This window comes from Pinus tabuliformis, chromosome 9 (genome assembly GCF_031772625.1).
Source record: "Pinus tabuliformis cultivar Carrire ecotype Pingquan chromosome 9, CPIR1, whole genome shotgun sequence".
NCBI classification, from domain to species: domain Eukaryota; kingdom Viridiplantae; phylum Streptophyta; class Pinopsida; order Pinales; family Pinaceae; genus Pinus; species Pinus tabuliformis.
The window spans coordinates 1,809,956,933-1,809,963,492 of record NC_142307.1 but is presented as its reverse complement, the minus strand read 5'-3'; positions in this window follow the sequence as shown (position 1 = coordinate 1,809,963,492).

Genomic DNA, 6,560 nt, shown 5'->3' with positions numbered 1-6,560 from the left:
ATACAAGAGAGAGCATAAATGACTGAAAGAACTTATGAAAAATAACTAGAAGGATCACCTCCTTCTCCATTGAGCTATTATATCGTCAATTAGGTCTTACATCCATCCATTTAACAATTACAAGTAAATACATGAAATAACCATGACATGAATCAGTCATTTAACCATGCTTATAACCAGCATAAAACCATATAAATATTAGGGATATGACAGTCATTAAATCCACATATAAATTTGTGAAAAGGTAAGAGAACTTATCTTTTATTAATCATAGGCAAATCTGACCAGGTTCGGGACTTCCACGTACCACCCGACCATAGACATGGTTGAGCTAAATCTCTCTTTCAGTCAGTCACCCCGTGCCATATTCCAAGCATGAATGTGGGATCTCATAGAATAACCAATCCAAAAACAACCAAGGGAATCCAAAGGTTAAACCACCTCCACCCTCATCAAACTGTGATCACACCAAAACTGGTGCTCCGATCACAATCGATCAGAACTTGGAATGCCATCTAGAATCCATCACTATCCTTGAGGAATTTTTTGTATTCTTGTCTCTCAAGCTTTACTACAATCCAAAACCAGATCACTAGGCCCTAAATCAAGACATCTCCCTCAGTCTTTACCATGTATCCTAGCAAAACTGGTCAAGGGATTCCTAGGCCTCTGGGAATGGAACTTGAGACCACCTCCACCTCGAATTTTGAAATCCATCCAGCCTACCAAAGCTCAAAACCGAAATAAACATCCCAACACCATGGCATCTGGAAAAAGGAAAGGCTATGCTGAAAACCAATTCCATAACCTAGCAAAACTATGCCACCAACAGTAAGAGAACCATACACTAGCATGCAAATCCATGCATGTCCAAACTAGCTAGGAAATTACACATGAAAAAGGTTACCTGCAAGTATTCCTGTTGAAGGATTGATCATGATTTCCTTTCCTTGATCCTTTCTTGCCTTCCTTTGCCTTTGCTTGCTTTTCCTTCCTTGACCCAAAGCTAGAGTGCCCCATGAAAACTCTATGTTACCAAGAGAGTGAGAGAGAGAGAGAGAGAGAGAGAGAGAGAGAGAGAGAATAATGAGAGAGCTCTAAACTTGATCATGGCAAAAGCCATGATCTAATCCTCATAAGCCTTTTTATGCGTGAGGCCTCTAATTTCTTAATTTTCCATTATTTTCCTTCAATTTCCTCCTCACATGCAACATGTGACCTTTCACATTAATTTTCTCCTGATTTCCTCTATTTTCGTAAATAAATGTGCCAAAACGCCCTTTTTCCTTTTAATGCCTTCGCCTTATCCTTTTCCAATTTTCCTTATCCAAAACACACATCTAATGATGCCCACTAGGATATCTTTGCCCAACATTCATCTTGGAATAAGTGTCCCTTAACTCTTTCTCTCTTTCTCCAGGAACCACGTTTCATAAATTTTCAGACTGGATGCTCCTGGAACACAACATCACAATCTGAAGGCTTCGTTCATCAAATTTTCATATTGGACCCATCAACAACATTGAAGCTCAAAATCAATCACCATTGTTATACAACCAATCACTGTAAACCCATCATCACTGAAGCAAATCACAATTAATCAATCTGAACATTCAGAACACTGTCACTAGAACACAGTCACCAGAACACAGAGTAGAACCCAGAACTTTGCAACAACAACCTAAACCAACTGCAACTTCAAATATCATTTTTCATAATGTATACACTACTTTGATGTGCCGAACCAATGTGTATACATGCTTTTACCAAAGCAAACTAGTGTATAGATCTGCAAATGCTAAATTAAAACTTCACAGCTATTCCAGACTTCAGCCATACCCAGAACATAACATTTACAGAATAAAACATGCATTAGTATTCAGATCTAGACTATCCATGATCAAATCACATAATGATAATTCATTTCAGGACTTATGATCCTGATCCATTATCCATCATCAACCACTTAGGTGCATCCTTAGTTCAGATCAAGCAAAGCACCAGAAACCCATAACTTGCATATTTTCTTTTGATTTAGCTCCTCATAAGATATTCATTACATGCACACCTCTAGCCCTTTGATCTTCTCCTCCTTATATACTTAGATCCTTTGTCAATACCTCAGACCAAAACCACTTAGTACCCGTGGTATTCTTGGGCGGGATCAAATAGTCGTTACTCCACTCAATATTGTGGGCTAATACCATGGTATTGACCCCTGGTATTCTTTGCTCTTGAATTTCCTTGTTTTTCCAACTTGTACGCATTTTTCCTCTTGTGAGAGTGCGTGTATACGTATACACTCTTTTTGTTCTATGTGCCCACGTGTATACGCTACTTAGACAAAGTGAACGAGCGTATACCTCTCTTTATTAATCTCTGGAGTCTGATCTGTAATCCTTTGTTGTTAACCTATTGCACTGTGAATTGTCATCTATGTGAGTTGCCATCAAGGACAATATATGTATCATAATGCCAACATAGGTCGAGTTCCCTCCCATTCTGGAAAATATTTAGAAGCCACAACCGTTGACAATTGTTCATGATTCAACCCAGAGCTTGATAAAATCAAAATGAATATGTCCCCAAAGAATCAGACACCTTGCAAGGCACTCCTCCTCCAAGAGAAAAATAAATTCATGAAAGCCCTTAGCTCAAACATGCAAAGATAGGCGGCAAGTTGTCTGTGTTTTATAATAATTAAAACAAATAATCTCGTCAAGGCAAAATTTGTCGTTTCTTTTCTACTAGATCTGCTTTGGAAGAGCGGGCGAGGGAAAACATCGCACAGGTTAAGAGCGACATCCCATCCACTCAAGTGACTAGCATGATGATGAAGAACCTGAGCTCATACGCCTTCATCAATCGCATCAAGCTCAAGGTGGGCATACCAAAAATGGCTCATTTAACTTTTCCATGTGCCAAATTTTTACTGGATGAAGGAAGACGAAAATGGGACGCTGGGATTGACTGGAATGAATAGTGTTTTCCCAGCCAACTCCATAGAGGAACACCTTCAGTGTAATTAAAATATATATATATATATATATATATATATATATATATATATATATATATATATATATATATCTATATATATATATATAGATATATATATATATATATAGTAATAATAAAACAAATAAAGTGTTTATGTGTGTTTCAATTGAGTTTAGCTTGGGTGGTTGATCATTGTGATCCTCCCCACTTAGGTTCTAGTCTCGTAGTTTGACATGTTGTAGCTCTAGAGTAGAGTAACTATGCCACACTCTAAAGTGAGTCTATATTGTGGGTTGACCAGGTACTAGCAATCTCTCTCTTACTTTTGGTCTCAAACGATGGTTGATTTATTTCCTTGGGTAGTCCCTAATGCCCAAAATTTAAAAAAAAGATATGTAATTTGATATTAATAGTTGGAAAATAGAGGACATGTTCCTGAAAGCTAAGTTTTATCTTTTTTAACATACTTAGTAGCTACGTTTTGCCAAAAGAATATTAAAATGCATATATAACATTTAATTTTGTTTATATCCTATTAATAGAATTGCAATTTTTTTCCTTATTGCTTCGAGAGACGCTCTCCAACCCAAGTATGGAAGAGAAGTTGTAATGTTTTGTTTTGTTATGTAAACATTTTGACTTGGTCAAATTAAAAGAAAATAAAAATAAATAAATAAATTCAGGTAAAATAGTCAATCCATTGGGCATAGAGCATACAATGACATAATGTTTTGTTAAGGCACTCCATGGTGTAAAGGTCACTAGTTCGAAACCATGTGGGAAAAAATACAGCGACACTAAGGGTTAGTATGGCCCAATCCAAGTTCAATCCTTGGGTGATTTTGATGACTTAGATGCCCCTAGGTTGTGGCTACTCAATCCACAAGTTAGGTGTGTCAGTCATCTCAAGACTTACATAACCTTGCAAACAAAAAAAATTAAGGTAAAATAGTCAATTTATTGTTGGTGGTTTTTTGGCTCTAGATTTTGGCAACTCATGGTTTTGCCAATGATGTGCTTATGTAAAACACACACACACACACATAATATATATTAAAAGTCCACAAGGCATAGAGCGGATAGAGATATAGTGTTTTGTTAAGGCACTTTGTAGTTTAAAGGTCATCGGTTTGAAACTCTATGGGAAAAAATCCAGCCATGCTATGGGCTGGTGTGACCCAGGCTGGATGCAATCCCTGGGTGATTTTGGTGGCAACTCAGTTCCCCCTGGGTCGTAGCTACTCAAGCCATAAGTTAGGCATGTCAATCATCTCAATACTCACATTACTTAAAAAATATAAAATAAACAATGTGCAAACATATTTAAAAATGAAAAACATGAAACATATTTAATTTTTTTAAAAATGAAAGTAAGGAATATATATATATATATATATATATATATATATATATATATATATATAGGAAGGAGAGGAAAATGGCTCTGAAGTCGCCGGGTCAGGTTAGCGCACGCGAAGGGTTTGGTTAGGGTTTCGACTGAGCTTTGAAGCTGCAGTAACCGCGCTTGGGTCTCCGTTTCGCTCCCGCCGCTACTGCAGACTCCGCGCTCCCTCCTCCGTTACAATGCCGCTGTAGACTTCGAAGCTCCGCGCTGAGGGACTCCTACGCCGTGACCTCCGTGACTTCCGTTTACTTATCTGTGACGGTTTACATTTTTAACCTGGCACGGTCCGTTAGCTGTAACTGCAACCTGTCTTTTTCCCCGGGATTCTCTACTCCATAAGGTGTCCGCCGTCCCGAGGTGCAGCTGGCCATGGAGGACTTGGAGGCCGTAGATTATTCCGCTGACCCATTGGAAGGGGTCTCCATCTGGCGCACTCCATATGCCACATCAGAAGGTATGTTTAATCCTGATTTTTCCGGAAATTTCTCACAGTTTTCCCTCGGTGAATCGTCTAGGGCTCAGCCTGTGGTCCTCCCGGATGAACCCCCTACATGGCCTGCCCTCTCCACGCCGCCTCACTCTCCGGCAACCCTCGGTTTTGTCTCCGGATGCTTAAACCCTAACCCTGGGTTGGTTCCCCCGGAATCTAGCTCTTTTTCTCGACCGCCGTTTAACCCTCCCCTGCCCTCATCCTCCGCCGGACTCGCAGTTTCCCTTGGTCACCACTCTGGCAGTTTCAATGCCGTACCCCCGCTTTCGGGCCCCCCTTTTGCATCCGGTTTTGGCATACCTATCACTCACCAGTTTGCGGCCCCTTTGAATGTTACTGCCCCGCCTCCGGGACAGCCACTGAACCCTCCACCTGCTCGCGGCCCTAAGCGGAAGTATAAGTGTTTCAAATCCAAGGAGGACGATATTTTTCTCAGACTCGAAGAGGACATTCGGTGGGGAGAATCGATGGACTTTGCAGATCGGGTCTTGGTCGGCCGCATCAGGGGACGCAGCTACTCGGCGGCACAATTGAAAACCTGGGCAACTGAAGTATGGGGGCATCATTTGGTGAACATCCCTCATGTGCAGACATTCGTGAGGGGATGGTTCGCACTGAGGTTCGCGCGTGCCGACCACACAAACTGGGTCTTGTCCTCCTACTGGCATTTTGAGCACGCCCCTGTGCTCCTTAAGAGATGGACACCCTTATTCGACCCTGAGACGGAGCAGATAGGCATTGGACCAGTTTGGATTCGGCTTCCAGGGTTACCTCTTCAATACTGGTCCGAGGATATATTCAAACGCATTGGAAATGCACTTGGCACATTCATGGGCTATGATAAATCTTATCATCAGACTGGCATGATGGCTTATGCTAGAATCTTAGTCAACATGGATACCAGAGGCGGGCTATATGAGCACATTACAATTCAGTGGAGAGACTCTGCTCGCAGACAGATCATCGATTATGAGGGCATTCCCTACCGATGCCGCAGGTGCCACAAAGTAGGGCATCTCTATAAGGATTGCCCTCTCCTCCGAAAAGGGGCTAGGAAAGGCAATGAAGCTGGAGTCGACCCTCCCCTGGACACCTCCCCAAATCAGCAACCCTTTCAGCATTCGGGGCCTCAGCTGCAAGCACAAGAAGGAGTTGTCCCACAGAACTCTCCTGCGGCCGCTGATACTGTCTCTGCCCCTGAGGCACCTCCAACTTCAACAGCACCTGTTCATACAGCACAGCCGGAGGACGCTGCGAACTCGGGTATGTCTTCATCTCCCCCTTCTTTGATATCTCATGCATCCTGCACTGCATTGGGCATATCTACTCTCCCTTCATGCTCCGTTCCCCTTCCCTCATTATCTCATCCCGATCCGCGACTCTCTCCCTCTCACTCTCCCCTTACTTGCTCCCTCCCGCTCCCTCCGCCATTGGCCCCCCCTCTATTGATCACATCGACGCTGGCTTCCCTCTCTATCCGATCGACTCAGTCATCTCCTCGGTACGCTCTGCGATCTCGGATGAGGGACAAGGGTCCTGATGCGGTTGGTCTTGACTCTATGAGCATCCCCTCCTCACTAAAGACCTCCCGAGGTCGACCCTCCTGTATCACAAAAGCTAGGCATACTGCTGACGAAGATGTTGCCCTTGGGCGAAAACAAACTA